The sequence below is a fragment of the Bubalus kerabau genome, chromosome X, assembly GCF_029407905.1.
Source record: "Bubalus kerabau isolate K-KA32 ecotype Philippines breed swamp buffalo chromosome X, PCC_UOA_SB_1v2, whole genome shotgun sequence".
NCBI classification, from domain to species: Eukaryota; Metazoa; Chordata; class Mammalia; order Artiodactyla; family Bovidae; genus Bubalus; species Bubalus kerabau.
The window spans coordinates 60,946,492-60,966,560 of NC_073647.1; positions in this window are offsets into that span (position 1 = coordinate 60,946,492).

Here is a 20,069-nt window from a genome sequence, read left to right on the forward strand (position 1 = left end):
ATTAAGTGAAATAAGTCACACAGTGAAAAACAAATGCTGTATATCACTTATACATGGAATCTAAATAATAAAACAGATGAATGTATTCAGCAAAACAAAAACAGAATTGCAGATATAGAAAACAAATTAGTTGTTACCACTGGGGAGTGGGAAGGAGGGAAGGGCAAGATAAGGGTATGGGATTAACAGGTACAAACTACTATGTATAAAATACATTAGTCTCAAAATATATATTGTACAGCAGAGAGAATTATAATTATTATCTTATAATAACTTTAAATGCAGTATAAAAATACTGAATTATCATGCTGTATACCTGAAACTAATGCAATATTATAAATAAACTGTACTTTGATTACAAAAATCTCTAAAGCTGAAATGAAATTTTATTATCACTGTATGCATGCATGATAATTTGCTTCAGTAATGTCTGACTCTTTGTAACCCTATGGACTGTAACCTGCCAGGCTCCTCTGTCTGTAGGATTCTCCAGGCAAGGATACTATAGTGGGTTACCACACCCTTCTCCAGAGGATCTTCCCAACCCAGGGATAGAACCCACGTTTCCTGTGGCTCCTGCATTGTAGGCAGTTTCTTTACCTCTGAGCCACTGGGGATCACTGTATATATAAGTTTATATCCACTATATTAATGTATGCACAAACTAATTAAAAGTATAAATTAAAAAATAATTATATGAAGACAGTTCCTTCAGAAGATAAGTTTAGGACATTAAAAGTAAAAAGTTGGTGGAGACTTGCGCCAGCAAAACAAATCTTTAAATGATAGATTATTTGGTAGTGCCATAAGATGGCCAGTTTAGATATAGAGCTAGTTAAAACAAATTGAGTACAAAAAGCTGAAACTAATAGTTCAATACTGCATTGGGTGGAGGTGTCAAGATGGTCCCTCAGGGGTCCACTCTGAGTTCAATACAATTCAGTATTTTCATTTACTAGTTAGAGAATAGAAGGGAGAAGATGCTAATAAAATTTGAAGGTGTTCTTGCACATTGCAGTATAGGCATAAAAACAGAGTGCAAGCAGGATAAATTTTAAGTGGGCAGAAATCAATAAAATGAGATTCTATAAAGCATTCATAAATGTAATGTGATTCACAAGGGAAAGAATAATCAAATGCACCAATATAAAATGGAATCACAAGAGGGTCTAAGGGTTATAGCAGAAAATAAAGTGAATATGTATCACCAGTATGATTGTCAAAACTCAAAGGCCAGTGCTGATCAAGTTACAAAAATAAATTTTTTTCTTAGTGGGAAAAAAAAGAGAAGAAAGGTTGCCAGTCTCTATAAATACTTCAGTTAGTCCAGGGTGTCAACCTTAAAGGATTGACAGATAAGTAGTGTACAGTGAGGTGACTGAAAAAATCTAAAGAATTCATATAGAAAAAAATAAGACAGGCATAAAACAAAGACAAATGGAGAAGAGTAATCAAAGAAACTAAAGTAGATATAGTTGATCAAAGTAGAAACCAAGGAATGGACAAACAGAAAAGGGTGAACAGGGGAGGGGAGGGAAGGAGAAGCCACAGAAAGAGAAGAGAAAGGGGAGAGAAATGAAGAGAAGGAGGAAAGGAGACAGGACTTTCAAAGGGGATGAAAGAAGACAACAGAATATTGTCAAAAGAAGTTTGTCTCATGAATTCACTTCACAAAGAAATTATGCAAAGAATTAGTGATGAGTTCCCAATTACTATTTTAATTGGAGTGTTCCCAAGGGATATACTTGCTGTAATTCAGATCCTTAGTTGAAATGATCTTCAGATTGGGGGGCGGTCCTAAGATGGCAGAGGATAGGATGGGGAGACCACTTTCTCCCCAAAAAATTCCTCAAAAGAACATTTGAACACTGAGCAAATTCCACAGAACAACTTCTGAACGCTGGCAGAGGACATCAGGCACCCAGAAAACCAGCTGATTGTCTTTGAAAGGAGGTAGGAGAAAATAGAAAAGATAAAAATAGAGACAAAAGAGTTAGGGATGGAAATCCATCCCAGAAAGGGAGTCTTAAAAGAGGAGAAGTTTCCAAACACCAGGAAGCCCTCTAACCGGCGGGTCTGTGGGGAGTTTTGGAATCTCAGAGGGCAACATAACTGGGAGGGAAAATAAATAAATAAATAAACAAACAAACAAACCCCACAGATTACGTGCCTAATGGAAACTCCCAGCAGAGAAGTACCCCAGATGCTCGCATCTGCTGCCAGCAAGTGGGGCCTGAACAGGGAGGACTGGGTTGCATTGCTTAGGGTAAGGACCGGGCCTGAATGCCCTGAGGGCAATCTGAGGGAGCTAACAGTGAGATAGCAACCTAAACTATGGGATAGCCAGAGAGAGGGGGAAAAAAAGAGAGAGAGAGAGAAAACTATCCCGCGAAAAGCCCTAACCTAAGGCAGAGCCAGGCCCACTCACAGAACAAAGGACTGAGTAAATACCAGAGGAGAGAAAGCAGGCTGTGGACCGGCCCATCCACCACCGGAGGCAGGGGGCAGGCAGGTGCCAGCCAGAGCCGGGAAGGGGCAAACTAGGCCCTAGAGACAGCATCCCCTACCAAACTGCGAACAAGCTTCCAGTTTCTAACCAAGACTTCCTGGGATTCTGGATGGTTGACATTCTCCAGGAGTGTTGCAACCAGAGATCAGCTACCCACAAGAGACACACAGCACACCAGAGATGGGTGTGCCCACTGCCACCCAGGAAACTGAGCAGCTGGGACTGGGGAGGTGATAAGACACACTTGCCACCTGAGGAGAGTGAGCTCACCAAGCACCTGGTTGCCTGAGCTGCTCGGACTGGGGAAGGGCACAAAATGCGGGTCCAACTCAGTCTGCGCCTTTGTGGACTACCCAAGAACCTGAACCTGAGTGGCTTAGACCTGGGAAGTGCACGCAACCCAGGGCTCGCTCCCTGCAGAGCAACCTGGAGCCTGAGCAGTGTAGACTGGGAAAGCACACTCTGTGAGCAGGGGCAAACCCAGTGTGGCCAAGACACTGCGAACACTCCCCACACACGCCAGTGATATTTGTTTGCAGTGTTCCTCCCTCCCCACAGCACGACTGAACAAGTGAGCCTAAACAAGAGACCACCTTCACCCCCTTGTGTCAGGGTGGAAATTAGGCACTGAAGAGACAGAAGAAGCCAAATAAACAGAGAACCACTTTGGAAGTGACAGGTGCAACAGATTAAAATCCCTGTAGTTAACACTGACTACATTGGAAAGGCCCTATAGATCTTGAGAAGTACAAGCTGGAACAAGGAACTATCTGAAACTGAGCTGACCCCACACTGCCCTAAACAGCTCTAGAGAAATTCCTAGATATATTTTTATTATAATTGTTTTTGGTTTTAATTTTTTTCTTTTTTCAAGTCCTCTATTACTACTTTAATTTTCATTTTTATAACCTACTATTACCTTGCAAAAAAAGAAGACCCTATTTTTAAAGCAGACTTCATATATATTTCTTATACTTTTTGTGATTTTTTTTTGTTTTTTTTTAATATTGTATTTTTGTTAGTCTAATCTCTACTCTAGATTTTTAATCTTTGTTTTTGGTATTTGTTATCAATTTTGTATACTTTATAATCCAATCTTCAGTACCCATTTTTACTTAGGAGTGTGATTACTGGCTGGATTACTCTCTCCCACTTTTGACTCTCCTTTTTCTCCCCCAGGTCACCTCTATCTCCTCCCTCCCCCTTCTCTTCTCTACCCAACTCTGTGATCTCTGTGTGTGTTCCAGGCTGTGGATAACACTTAGGGAACAGAGTACTGCCTAGATCTATCACTCTCCTTTTGATTCCCTCTTTTCTCCTCCGGCTCACCTCTATCTCTTTCCTCCCTCTTCTCTTCTCTATGAAACTCTGTGAACCTCTCTGAGGGTTCCAGAATGTGGAGAGCACATAAGGAATTGATTACTGGCTAGATTGCTCTCTCCCCTTTTGATTCCCCCTCTTCTCATCCTGCTCACCTCTTTCTCCCTCCTCCCTCTTCTCTTCTCCATGTAACTCTGTCAATCTCTCTGGGTGTCCCTTACTGTGGAGAATCTTTTCACCATTAACCTAGAAGTTCTACAATTGGTGCTGTATGGATGGAGAAGTCTTGAGGCTATTCTAAGAATAAGACTGAAAATCAGAGGCAGGAGTCTTAAGTCCCAAACCTGAGAACACCAGAGAACTCCTGAATCCAGGGAACATTAATCAATAAGAGATCATCCAAAACCCTCCATATCTACACTGAAACCAAGCTCCACCCAAGAGCCAACAAGTTCTAGAGCAAGACATACCATGCAAATTCTCCAGCAATGCAGGAACATAACCCTGAGCTTCAATATACAGGATGCCCAAAGTCACATCAAACCCATAGACATCTGAAAACTCACTACTGGACACTTCATTGCACTTCAGAGAGAAGAAATCCAGCTCCACCCACCAGAACACCGACCACCGACACAAGCTTCCCTAACGAGGAAACCTTGACAAGCCACTCATCCAATCCCACCCACAGGCAGGAAACTCCACAATAAAGAAGAACCACAAACTGCCAGAATACAGAAAGGCCACACTAAACACAGCAATCTAAACAAGATGAAAAGGCAGAGAAAAACTCAGCAGGTAAAGGAACATGATATATGCCCACTAAATCAAACAAAAGAGGAGGAGATATGAGTTTACCTAAAAAAGAATTCAGAATAATGATAGTAAAAGTGATCCAAAATCTTGAAAACAAAATGCAGTTACAGATAAGTAGCCTGGAGACAAGGATTGAGAATATGCAAGAAATGTTTAAAAAGGACCTAGAAGAAATAAAAAAGAGTCAATATATAATAAGTAATAAGATAAAAAACACTCTGGAGGGAACCAACAGTAGAGTAACGGAGGCAGAAGATAGGATGAGTGAGGTAGAAGATAGAGTGGTAAAAATAAATGAAGCAGAGAGGAAAAAAGAAAAAAGAATTTTAAAAAATGAGGACAACATCAGGGACGTCTGGGTCAATGTGAAACACCCTAACATTTGAATCATAGGGGTCACAGAAGAAGAAGACAAAAAGAAAGGCCATAAAAAAATACTCAAGGATATAATAGCTGAAAACTTCCCAAAAATGGGGAAGAAAATAGTCACCCGAGTCCAAGAAACCCAGAGAGTCCCAAACAGGATAAACCCAAGGTGAAAACACCAACACATGTTAATCAAATTAACAAAGATCAAACACAAAGAACAAATATTAAAAGCAGCAAGGGAAAAACAACAAATAACACACAAGGGGATTCCCATAAGGATAACAGCTGATCTTTCAATAGAAACTCTTCAGGTCAGAAGGCAGGACATACTTAAAATGGTGAAAGAGAAAAACCTACAAACCAGATTACTATACCCAGCAAGGATCTCATTCAAATATGAAGGACAAATCAAAAGCTTTACAGACAAGCAAAAGCTGAGAGAATTTAGCATACCAAACCAGCTCTTCAACAAATGCTAAAGGATCTTCTCTAGACAGGAAACACAGAATGGGTGTATAAACTCATACCCAAAACAACAAAGTAAATGGCAATGGGATCATACTTATCAGTAATTACCTTAAATGTAAATGGAGTGAATGCCCCAAGCAAAAGACAAAGACTGGCTGAATGAATACAAAAACAAGACCCCTATTTCTGCTGGCTACTAGACCCACCTCAAACCTAGGGACACATACAGACTGAAAGTGAAGGACTGGAAAAAGATATTTCACACAAACGAAAACAAACAAACAAATAAAAAGCAGTTGTAGCAATACACATATCAGATAAAATAGACTTTAAAATAAAGGCTGTGAAAAGAGACAAAGAAGGACACTAAATAATGATCAAAGAAGTCCAAGAAGAAGATATAACACTTATAAATAGATATGAACCAAACATAGGAGCACCACAATATGTAAGGCAAATGCTAACAAGTATGAAAGGGGAAATTAACAATAACACAATAATAGTGGGAGACTTTGATACCCCACTCACACCTATGGATAGATCAACTAAACAGAAAATTAACAAGGAAACACAAACTTTAAATGACACAATGGACCAGTTTGACCTAATTGATATCTATAGGATATTTCACCCCAAAACAATGGATTTCACTTTTTCTCATGTGCAAATGGAACCTACTCCAGGATAGATCACATCCTGGGCCATAAATCTACCCTTGGTGAATTCAAATAAATTGAAATCATTCCAATATCTTTTCTTACCACAATGCAGTAAGATTAGATGTCAATTACAAGGGAAAAAAAACTACTAAAAATGCCAACATATGTAGGCTAAAGAACATGCTTCTGAATAACCAAACAAATCACAGAATAAATCAAAAAAGAAATCAAAATATGCACAGAAATGAATGAAAATGAAAACACAACAATCCAAAACCTATGGGACACTGGAAAAGCAGTGCTAAGGGGAAGGTTCATAGGAATACAGCCTTACCTCAAGAAACAAGAAAAAAGTCAAATAAATAACCTAACTCTACACCTAAAGCAACTAGAAAAGGAAGAAATGAAGAACCCCAGGGTTAATAGAGGAAAGAAATCTTAAAAATTAGGTCAAAAATAAATGCGAAAGAAAGAAAAGACACCAAAGCAAAAATCAACAAATCTAAAAGCTGGTTCTTTGAAAAATAAAATAGACAAAGCATTAGCCAGACTCATCAAGAAACAAAGGGAGAAGAATCAAATCAACAAAATCAGAAGTTACAACAGACAACACAGAAATACAAAGGATCATAAGAGACTACCATCAGCAACTATATGCCAATAAAACGGACAACCTGGAAGAAATGGACAAATTCTTAGAAAAGTATAACTTTCCAAAACTGAACCAGGAAGAAATAGAAAATCTTAACAGACCCATTACAAGCACAGAAATTGAAAGTGTAATCAGAAATTTTCCAGCAAAAAAAGAGCCCAGGACCAGATGGCTTCACAGCTATATTCTACCAAAAATTTAGAGACCAGCTAACACCTATTTACTCAAACTCTTCCAGAAAATTTCAGAGGAAGGTGAACTTCCAAACTCATTCTATGAGGCCACCTTCACCCTAATACCAAAACCAGACAAAGATGCCACAAAAAAAAAAAAAAGAAAATTACAGGCCAATATCACTGATGAACATAGATGCAAAAATCCTTAACAAAATTCTAGCAAACACAATCCAATAACATATTAAAAAGATCATACATCATGACCAAGTGGGCTTTATCCCAGGAATGCAAGGATTCTTTAATATCCACAAATCAATCAATGTAATACACCACATTAACAAATGGAAAGATAAAAACCATATGATGATCTCAATAGATGCTGAGAAAGCCTTCGACAAAATTCAGCAACATTTTATGATAAAAGCCCTCCAGAAAGCAGGAATAGAATGAACATACCTCAACACAAGAGAAGATATATATGACAAACCCACAGCAAACATTATCCTCAATGGTGAAAAACTGAAAGCATATCCCCTAATGTCAGGAACAAGACAAGGGTGCCCACTCTAACCACTACAATTTAACATAGTTTTGGAAGTTTTGGCCACAGCTGTCAGAGCAGAAAAAGAAATAAAAGGAATCCAGATTGGAAAAGAAGTAAAACTCTCACTGTTCGCAGATGGCGTGATCCTCTACATAGAAAACCCTAAAGACTCTACTAGAAAATTACTAGAGCTAATCCATGAATAAAGTTTCAGAATATAAAATTAACACACAGAAATCCCTTGCATTTCTATACACTAACAATGAGAAAACAGAAAGAGAAATTAAGGAAACAATTCCATTCACCATTGCAACAAAAATAATAAAATACTTAGGAATATATCTACCTAAAGAAACAAAAGACCTATATATAGAAAACTATAAAACACTGATGAAAGAAATCAAAGAGGACACAAATAGATGGAGAAATATACCATGTTCATGGATTGGAAGAATCAATATAGTGCAAAATGAGTATACTACCCAAAGCAATTTATAGATTCAACGCAATCCCTATCAAGCTACTGACAGTATTTTTCCCAGAACTAGAGCAAATAATTTGACAATTTGTATGGAAATACAAAAAACCTTGAATAGCCAAAGCACTCTTGAGGAAGAATGGAACTTGAGGAAAAAACCTGCCTGACTTTAGGCTCTACTACAAAGCTACAGTCATCAAGACAGCATGGTACTGGCACAAAGACAGAAATATAGATTAATGGAACAAAATAGAAAGCCCAGAGATAAATCCACGCACCTATGGACACCTCATCTTTGACAAAGGAGCCAAGGATATACAATGGAGAAAAGACAACCTCTTTAACAAGTGGTGTTGGGAAAACTGGTCAACCACTGGTAAAAGAATGAAACTAGAACACTTTCTAACACCATACACAAAAATAAACTCAAAATGGATTAAAGATCTAAATTTAAGACCAGAAACCATAAAACTCTTAGGGCAAAACATAAGCAAAACACTCTCTGACATAAATCATAGCAGGATCCTCTATGACCCACCTCCCAGAGCAATGGAAATAAAAGCAAAAGTAAACAAATGGGACCCAATCAAACTAAAAAACTTTTGCACAACGATGGAAACTATAAGCAAAGTGAAAAGACAGACCTCAGAGTGGGAGAAAATAATAGCAAACGAAGCAACTGACAAAGAATTAATCTCAAAAATGCACAAGCAACTCCTGTAGCTCTATTCCAGAAAAATAAATGACCCAATCAAAAGATGGTCGATAGAACTAAATAGACATTTCTCCAAGAAGACATACAGATGGCTAACAAACACATGAAAAGATGCTCAACATCACTCATTATCAGAGAAATGCAAATCAAAACCACAATGAGGTGCCATTTCACGCCAGTCAGAGCAGCTGCTGTCCAAAAATCTACAAACAATAAATGTTAGAGAGGGTGTGGAGAAAAGAGAACCCTCTTACACTGTTGGTGGGAATGCAAACTAGTACAGCCACTATGGAGAACAGTGTGGAGAGTCCTTAAAAAACTGAAAACAGAACTGCCATATGACCCAGCAATCCCACTTCTGGGCATACACCCCAAAGAAACCAGAATTGAAAAAGACACATGTACCCCAATGTTCATCCCAGCACTGTTTATAATAGCCAGAACATGGAAGCAACCTAGATGTCAATCAGCACATGACATGGCAAGAAAGCTGTGGTACATATACACAATGTAATATTACTCAGCCATTAAAAAGACTTCATTTGAATCAGTTCTAATGAGGTGGATGAGACTGGAGCCTATTATACATGGTGAAGTAAGTCAGAAAGAAAAAACGTCAATACAGTATACTAACGCATATATATGGAATTTAGAAAGATGGTAACGATAATCCTATATGTGAGATAGCAAAAGAGAATCAGATGTATAGAACAGTCTTTTAAACTCTGTGGGCGAAGGTGAGGGTGGGATGATCTGAGAGAATAACATTGAAACATATATATTATCATTTGTGAAACATTTTGCCAGTCCAGGTTTGATGCATGAGACAGGGTGCTCAGGCCTGGTACACTGGGATGACCCAGAGGGATTTGATGAGGACGGAGGTGGGAGGGGGTTCAGGATGAGGAACACATGTAAACCCATGGCTGATTCAGGTCAATGTATGGCAAAAACCATTACAATATTGTATAGTAATTCTACTCCAATTAAAATAAAATAAATTTAATTTAAAAAAAAGAAATGATCTTCAGATCAGCAAAGAAATTGGATTTGAGAGAACATATTAGTATAAAAGAACCAGGGTCTTATTAGAAATTTGCAAGCAAAAATCACAGCTTAGAGAGTAGAAGAAAGCACTTTCAATTAAAAAATTTAAAATTAAAAATTCCAAAGGAATGCAAACTATCCAAGAGCATGCTCATAAAAGGAACTCTGGCAGTCATGTATTTTCCTTCATAAAATTACTCTGTTATTTATCTAATTTTAGAAGTAAAATGTGACCATAATACAATTTGAAAATTAGTGGGAAATATTTGTATAACTAAAATCACTTATAATCTCACTATCATCAGTACTTTGATGTATGTACCTGACTTTTTCTAAATAAAGACCTTTCTAAAAATTAGTATAAGTTTTCACAAGCATTTCTGTATCTTCATTTTTATTACTTCATTTTATTACCTTCATTTTTATTATATTATTAACATGTTCTCAGAAGTGAATATTCTTTGAAAATATGACTACTAATAGTTTTACTGTATTCGATTTTTGGACTATATAAATATCTTCCTATTGTATATTTAATTATTCAACTTTGTATCAATATAAATATTGTTGCTGTAGACTTTTTTGTCTAAGTAGTTTGATATTTTTTAACATGCATTCTCAAAATTTATAATGTGAACACTTTATGACTTCATGCATGTGAAAGTGAAAGTCAAGACTCTCAGTCGTGTCCCACTCTTTGTGACCCCATGGACAGTAGCCTACCAGGCTCCTCTGTCCATGGGATTCTCCAGGCAAGAGTACTGGAGTGGGTTGCCATTTCCTTCTCCAGGGGATCTTCCCGACCCAGGGATCGAACCCAGGTCTCCCGCATTCCAGGCAGATGCTTTAACCACTGAGCCACCAGGGAAGCCCTGACTTCATGCATACCATGTGTCATAAATGCCTATGTGTATGCATATACACAGAAAGAAAGAGTGATTTTCAGAAATATTGTCTACACTTTTCCCAACAGTTTTTTTAAAATACTCATCTCATTCTATCCACACCAGTATTACATGAGGAATATTACTGAAGTTACATTTCTTTTATTATTATACTTGATACTAATTTTTATGAACTCTCTTATGTGCTTTGTCAAATCAGTGTCATTCTTATTACATTCTTATTAATTAAAAATTAAGAACATTAATTTTGGCCATTTTCACTAGAAATATTTTCCTGTTTTTGTGATTGTGCTATTGTTTTTATGTTTTTTGTTGTATAGAAAATGCAGTATATGCATAAATACATTGAACCATTTCTTGGTGATTTCTTTGTTGCTTTTATGCTTTGAAAGTTCTTTCCCATTAGCTATCAATAAATTTTCTCTTGTATTTTATTCTAGCATGATTTCAGTTTTTATGTTTAGCTAATCAATTATTCTACAGTTTAGTTTGGGTTTCCCTGATAACTCAGTTGGTAAAAAATCTGCCTGCAATGTAGGAGACCTTGGTTCAATTCCTGGGTGGGGAAGATTCCTTAGAGAAGGGATAGGCTACCCACTCCTGTATTCTTGGGCTTCGCTATGTTTCAGCTGGTAAAGAATTTGTTTGCAATGCAGGAGACCTGGGTTCGATCCCTGGGTTGGGAAGATCCCTTGGAGAAGGGAAAGGCTACCCACTCCAGTATTTTGGCCTGGAGAATTCCATGAACTGTATAGTCCATGGGGTCACAAAGAGTTGGACACCATTGGACAATTTTCACTTTCACAGCTTATTTTAGTACATGACATGAAGTGAGACTTTGGGGGGAGGGTTATTTAGCTTATTTTCTCTACATTGCAAAATAATCTATTTCTTATCCCACTGGTTTGTTATAATCCTATATCATATGTCAAAATTCTTAATAAACTGTACTAATTTCAAAGGTTTGGAATGAAAGGTAAACTGACACTGAATAGCCAATGAATGCAGGATAAGAAGGACACTTCTCTAAGAAATGGACAGAGGAATAAGGACAAAGCAGCAAGCAAAGGCAAACAGACACAATGACTAAGAGCTGAGCAACGGGACAATTGAGAAATGTGATGGGTTCCTGTTGCTGTATAAGAAACTGTATACTGTTACATAGAACAGAAAAGGAAGAAAACACATTAAAAAAAACTTACATGTGTGGAGTTAGGTTCGGGCACGGAAAGCCAAAGTGAAAGAGAAAAATAGACCTCACTGTGTATGGAAACTGCCAATCTGCAAAACAACAGACAGGAGGGGAAACAGCTCTCAGAAGAGGGAAGTAATAGAATTTGAAGTAGGTCAAAGACACAAAAAGAGAATTATAAGAAAGAAAAAAGGATGTGATAAAGTCACAGTTGAAAGCTAAAAGTCAAGCTCAAAAACAACAACAAAAAAATGTAGGATCAGGAAAGTTTTACACAAAGAATCCTCAAAGAGAGATCATACTCATAAAATAAAAATTGATGGACTCATGAAGACATTTTAAAAAAATTAAGAATCAGCAGAAATAGTGTGGGACAAGGCTGAGGAAGATTCTTGTGGAACATTCCAGGGAGTTAAAATTCTGGGACAGCATATGGATGAGGTGACACAGCAACACCTGTTCTTTGAATGTGTTAAATTGTCATCATGATATACTTTTAGAGTTTTTGCTTAAGCTCTCTATATAAAAAAGTAGCATTATAACTTTAAAATGTTTCAGTCTTATTAGAAGGAAAGGGAATTTAAAAGGTAAAATAATCATGATTGTGAGGATTAAGACCCTCTGAGGGGAAAATGGAAATTCCAATGCCCAAAAATTAAAGAACCAGGAGAAAAAGTAGCTAAAAAGATAAAGCATATTATTTATTCATCCTTCATTCATTGAACAAACATAATTTCTAGGGACTACCATATTAAGTAGTGAGGGAGGATATAAAATAAACCAGTCTCTGCACTCAAAAAGTATAGAAAACAAATAGTATATAAGACATTCCAACTCTATGGAACATGGCTATTTTCAATTATGCACAATCTTCTATAGAAGCAAAGAAGAGGAAATGCCTAATTTCATGGGGGATGGGGATGAGAAAGGAGTTCTGGAGGAGAGTATAATTGAAGACTCTTTTACAGAGAAGGTCACCTTTGAGCTGAGTTGTAAACACTACTTTGATATTGATTAGCTAGTCCAGGGAAGAAAGAAGGCATGGAGATGTAAGGAAGTATAGTGTACCTGGAATATAGAGAGCATTTAAGTGTGACTGGGTCATAAGATATGTAGCACAATTTAGTAGAAAATGAGGCCTGAAGAAGAGACAGAAACCAGGTCTTCAAACCACGCCAAAGACAATGAGTAGCCATCAAAGATCCGTAAGCAAGAGAGTGAAATGATCAGATTTACCTTTTGCAAAAGCCAGGCTGGTTTCAATTTGGACAAGGAATGTTTGGAGGAAAGGAATTAAAACAGGAAACTTTTGCCACAGTTCAAGTAAGAGATTATAAAGACATGGATTAAGAAAGTGACTGCAGAACTGAATAGAAATGATTGGATTGGAAACATCAAAAAGTAGAATTAGTAAGACTTTGTAATTGATCGGCTATGAAATGTGAGGGAGTAGGAGGATTCAGAGATAATTTCAAAGTTTCTGGCTTGCACTAGGTGAACGAGATTGGGAGCACTGGAAAAGGTTCAAATTTGTACAAGATTGTGAGCTTGGGTAGGGATAAGATAAGTTTAAATGATCTCCAGAACATTCAGTGGAAACAGAAAGAGCTAGAGATATATTCTGAGAGCTCAGTAAAGAAAGCTAAGCTAGAGAGAGAAATTTAGGACTACAATAGGAAAGGAAAATGGTGCATGGATTCAAGCATTTTAAGAGATAGACGTGACAAGATCTGAATTATGGGAAAGAGGACAGTAAAGTAAATGAGTCAGGAAAACAAAGAAAATATATTACACAGCATTTGTAGAACATGAATAGACTATGTTTGTAGAAATTCTTATTCTGTAAGACTGCACATTGTACATGTTCAGTCATGTCTGACTGCATGCGACTCCCTGGACTGTAGTCCACAAGGCTCCTCTGTCCATGGGATTCTCCAAGCAAAATATACCTGAGTGAGTTGCCAATTCCTCCTCCACAGGATCTTACTGACCCAGGGATCAAACCTAGATCTCTTGTGTCTCCTGCATTGACAGGTGATTCTTTACCATTGCGCCACCTTAATTTACACTATTAGTCTTTATTTAAAAACAAAAGTTTTAATAATAAAATGAAATAAAAGATGCCAACGTGTTTTTTCAATGTTGAATACCAAGTGCTAAGGTTTTTCTAATGAACTGCTCTTAAATATACCTATCCTGTCTCCTGACACAGTTATTTTCACCATCTGCCAGCAACAGTCCCTCTACTTATAAATCTTTCTTCATTTATTTTTCTCATGCTCAAAAATTTCAGAACATGTGAGAGAGGGTGGGGCACAGCTGCTATGAGCTATTAGAATGAATGACAGAGCCCAGAAACAGAAACAAAAATTTTGACAAACTCCTTCAGCAACTATGTACTCCTAAGGGTGGCAGGGACCCATCCAACATCCTTCAGCTATGACTTTTTTCTTCTTTTTCAGAAATTGATCAAGTCCTGATACAAATGTGAAAGCATTGTAAATAAAATTAAAAAGTAGCAAAAACATGGCCTCTTTCAGGATTTTCCTAAAAAATAGAGAAATAGACTATAGAATCATCTTACCCATCATTTCTCTTACTCAAGTCACATTCTAAAGGAGATCAGCCTTGGGTGTTCTTTGGAAAGAATGATGCTAAAGCTGAAACTCCAGTACTTTGGCCACCTCATGCGAAGAGTTGACTCATTGGAAAACACTCTGATGCTGGGAGGGATTGGGGGCAGGAGGAGAAGGGCACAACAGAGGATGAGATGGCTGGATGGCATCACCGACTCGATGGACATGAGTTTGAGTGGACTCCGGGAGATGGTGATGGACAGGGAGGCCTGGTGTGCTGCAATTCATGGGGTCGCAAAGAATCAGACACGACTGAGCGACTGAACTGAACTGAAGTCAAATTTAAGATCACAGGATTAGAGATTTTGAATTCTGACTGTTGGATAGTTGTAGTTTTTCACATGCTGTGGAAGATCCCACAATTTGAACACCTCTACTCACTGCAATTCAGTTTTATTTTCACCAAACCATGGTCTCACTAAATTAGCAGTTTTGACTCTAAAAGGACTGAGATAAAGTTTAAAAGATTTGAAACTTGAGAATATCAACTACATGTTGCCCCAGATTCAAATTGTATTTTCTCTTGATTCCCAAACTGTAATTCTTTGTTACATTCCTTTCAGGATATTCTTTTTGGTGTTGAATTCAGCATCCTATACACTGACTTATAAATGCCACAATGAAGAGCCAGCCTCAATAAAGACTGAAGTATGCACTCCACACTTTTTCTCTCCTGCTTAAGAAAGTACCTCAAATACAAAAGCAAAACTTGATAAAAATATGACAGGAAGATATTTCCTATGCTATTTAAACTATTCAGATTTTTAATTAGAAAATTTACAAGTCCCCAGTAGATAAATGGCTAACAACAACAACAAAAAAGAAGAGGCAGTCTCAGAAGAGAAAATGTAACTAACAAATAAACATATGGAGATATGTTTGATCTTGGAAGCAATCAGAAAAGTTAAACTTAAAGCTATAATGAGGTAACATTTTTGCCAATTAAATTTAGATTTTTTTGCCCCAGTTTTCTGGCAAGATTGTGGTGAAATTAGTCAATTATTCCAGTCCTTTTGGAAATCAGTTTGGCAGAATTTTCAATAAAAAAATTAAATGTTTATATTCTTTCACCCAGTAATTTAACTGCCAGGAATTTATGCTGAGGAAATAATTCAAGAAGTTACAAAAGCTATGCAATTAGATGTTCTTTACAACATTGTTTATAATAGCAGAAGAATTTGTAATGACCTAAATGATCCATGATAGACTAGCTAAACCATGATAGCCTTAAAAGAATATTGTGCAGCCACTAGAAATTATCAGTATATGGAACCATTTATGATATAATATTACATAAAGAACAGAGTACATGAGTATCTTCATTATTTTTACAATTTTATAAAATTGTGTGTATATAAAGTACACATTAAAATGTAATATTATGTAGTGATATTGTGAGGGATATTTTTATTCCTATGATCTTGTTTTTACAATATTGCTTATGTACTGATATATTTTTTAAAGTACTCTTCCACTTACTTCCCCCTCCTTTCCACAGTTCACTAAGCACCTGGTTTCTGATCATCCCTGCCACTGTCACATGGAATCCAGACAACTTGCTGCAGTACAGAGGTCACTTCTGGAAAGTCTGTCTGCTTAGAAAGGCCAGGCCCAGCTTCTGACTTAGGCTTCTTTTATTTCCTTCCCCAGCTTCCCTGCCAATGGCTCAACCTCCCCTTCGTCTGCCTTTAAAGAAACTATAGTCATTTGGGAAAACACACTTTAAATGGATTTACTTTCTAGGGTTGAAAATTTAATATGTTTGATGTGATAAATATGTCTCCTTTATTACCATTAAAGCAAGGGAGGGAGGGAGAGAATAACAAAAGTGGAAATGAGATTTTGAAGTATCAAGGGTGAAACATTTTTAAGCAAACTGCAATAGATCTTGAGGCTTTCAAAGGTTGATTCCTCAGACAATTTATTTCAGAAGATTTGGCTTCTGAGATAATTGGTCTTCTTAGTCCTATGACTCTCCTGAGATTGCCAGCTTCCCCCATCTGGATTCACAACATGGACAGGTGTTTTCTGTCTGGACCAAATTACTTTAAGTGTTACATTCATGGCCTAATGTCTATTTAAATGCAACAGATTTTTGCTCTGTGACCTTTAACATGTCTAATTCCAATTCTGATAGAGATGGGAATAACACAGTGGAGAAGGTGCTTGCCCTTTGCTGAATGATGTGTATTGAGATTTGCAAACAAACAAACAAACAAAATCCCTATGCTATGAGCAAGAGAGGAAGAGAGAGAGCAAGAGAGAAAGAGACCAATGCAGGACCTATTCTAATAAATTAGATACTTTTATATAAGTTGTTAACCTGAGCTTATTTGTGTAACCCTATTATTTTGGCTTTCTTACATTTTTCATATGCCAAGAGGCTGAAAATATAAAAGTGGTCTTGGCCTCTCTCAATATCCTGCTTTGATTTGCTCCTGGTTGGTTTACTTCCACCATGGCTCACCTCCCTAAAGGCAACACAAATGTTAATTTCAACCTGATTTGGTCTAGATACAAATGATGAAGAAGGAAAGACACATATTCTGATTATTTCCGCAAATCCTGTGTCCCCTAAAGATAACCCTGGACCCATAAGCTCCCAAGATATAGACAGAAAAAACCTCCCATCTGCTCTCAGTTATCTTGTGCTTTCTTTACTTGAGTACCTCAGCACAGCCAATCACCTGTAGCATGGTGTTCACCGGGATTCATAATGCTGTTTTTGTGGCCCTGTGCCAGTTAGAAAAATGCCTCTGAATCCTCACAGAAAGAAATTTTCTTCAGTCTAATCTTCATGTTGGGTATATTTTATCAGATTCTAAGTCATTGAAAATGAAGCATGAATTTCATAAACTATTAACCTTCCAATTCTTCAACCATGCTAGATATGAAAGAATTTATGTAAGTCTCTAAGTACCATGGGTGGATGCTTGGCAAATCACCCAAATATCTAGAGTCACTGTTATCAAACCTTCCCCTAGAGCTGCAGGTTAATTCAGAAATAGATGAGCCCCACCCTGTCAGAAAGAGGCAGGTAGGCTTCAACTAGGAAAACAAATGTTTGAGGGACCAGCCTGCCTGGATTCTATTCCCAGCTGCAGCATCTCTTAGCTGTGCATTTCCCTTCCCTCTGACAGTGAGATCTTGCCATACAGCATTTAGAGAGCTCCAGATAAAAGATGTTATTTAAGGGAAGTTATTATTATTATTAGAGCTACTATTGTGTCTTTCCCAGCATCAATGTCTGAGGAGAAAGATGCTTTAGTCACCAAAAGAAGGGGAAAGATAATTGCATGCAGCCCATCTGAAGCTGCTTAGAGAGGGTGAGATAGAGACAGACAAAGACAAAATTTTCTCTTACTAAATTTAAGTGCTTAGAGCAGTGGATCCCAATCTTTGGAAATATGTAGATCTTTTTTTTTAAACTTAAAAAAATTCTCTCTCAATATTTTTCAATCTCTTCCTTTTTCACACACACACTAGAGAGTCATATATTTAGGATATGTTGGTTGAGAAAATGCTCAACAACAAAAAAATCTACAAAAACTTCAGTAACACTTTAAAATAAGCTCATATTTCATTCATCATAGGAACAACTACATAGAGTTGTGAGATTTTAGTACATGGATATCCAAACTACATTATTTATTTACTTTGTAAGCAATCTTTGTTGGGCATATGGATTCTGATATTTCTTGCTATGACTCCATGCTACCCTGAGTCAAGAACCACTGATTTAGAGTGTACTATGTAAAGGTCCAGGCAAAAATATGTTGTGAGGCAAAATCCTTGGAACCACATACGTACATTCTAATACATAATAATCAGGACTTGTGTTTGTGTGTTAGCCATTCAGTCATGTCCAATTCTTTGTGACCCCATAGACTGTAGCCCACAAGGCTCTTCTGTCCATGGAATTCTCCAGGCAAGAACACTGGAGTGGGTTGCCATTCCCTTCTCCAGGAATCAGGACCTAGCATCACACTTTACTTCTTTTCATTTAATATTTGCTACTACTGCTGCTAAGTCGCTTCAGTCGTGTCCGACTCTGTGCAACCCTGTAGACGGCAGCCCACCAGGCTCCTCTGTCCTTGGGATTCTCCAGGCAAGAACGCTGGAGTGGGTAGCCATTGCCTTCTCCAATGCATGAAAGTGAAAAGTGAAAGTGAAGTCGCTCAGTCGTGGCCGACTAGTAGCGACCCCATGGACTGCAGCCTACCAGGCTCCTCCGCCCATGGGAGTTCCCAGGCAAGAGTACTGGAGTGGGTTGCAATTTAATGTTTAGGTCTCTTTTAAATACAAAGCAAATAACATGAATTCACCATCAATGATTACTAAAAAGAGCACAAGTCAAACAACAGGAAATCCATTGCTACCTTTCTTGAATAGAAGCTTCAGCTAGGACTTTGTGCCTTTCATAATAATATAAAAAGTGTACTTTTAAATAATTTCTCAATTATGATTTGACTAAATCTAGTGACATCCTTGTAAGAAAACAATCTAGTGTTTTCAAGATCATCCTGTTTAATTCATAAACTGTCACTGCAGACTCCATGCTTCTGAGAAGAAGAAGATACTGGGGAAAGCAATTAGGGGCTTAGCTTTTCTCTAAAGCATACCATGAGAACTTAAGCAACTCACCTTTCATTTTCACTGTTTTATTCTGTAGCTCCAATTTTAACATGATTTCCTGTCCTGGATGTCCAGAAGAATTGTAGTAGTCTCCAAGCATTGTAAACACTGGATATTGTTCCATTGGCCAGAAAACTCTACAGGTAGACAAGGAGAAAAAAAGTAAAACTACAATAACATACTCTCGTGGTTCTTGAAGCTTCTTTGCAGAGGCTGTAATGCTGTCTATGCCAACTGTTCTTTATTTACTATTTATCAATCAACATATTAGTTCATTGTACAAACACATTAAATACAGAGTGAAGTAAGCCAGAAAGAAAAACACCAATACAGTATACTAACGCATATATATGGAATTTAGAAAGATGGTAACAACAACCCTGTATGCGAGACAGCAAAAGAGACACAGATGTATAGAACAGTCTTTTGGACTCTGTGGGAGAGGAAGAGAGTGGGATGATTTGGGAGAATTGCATTGAAACATGCATAATATCATATAAGAAACGAATCACCAATCCAGGTTCAATGCAGGATACAGGATGCTTGGGGCTGGTGCACTGGGATGACCCAGAGGGATGGTATGCGGAGGGAGGTGGGAGGGAGGTTCAGGATGGTGAACACGTGTACACCCATGGCGGATGCATGTTGATGTATAGCAAAACCAATACAATATTGTAAAGTAAAAAAAATAATAATAATAATAAAAATTTTTAAGACTTTTCAAACAAATACAAAACACAGAAAAATGACACAAACAGATGAAATAGGAAGAGCTACATCTTCATCACAGAGTTCCATTTTGGAAGGCTTTAATAAAATGGTGGTGTACAAAGGAGTATTTGAGTGTTTATTGTTGTTCACTAAGTGTTGTCTGACTCTTTGTGACCCCATGAACTGCAGCACACCTGGCTTCCCTCACTTCATCTCCAGGAGTTTGCTCAAATTCAC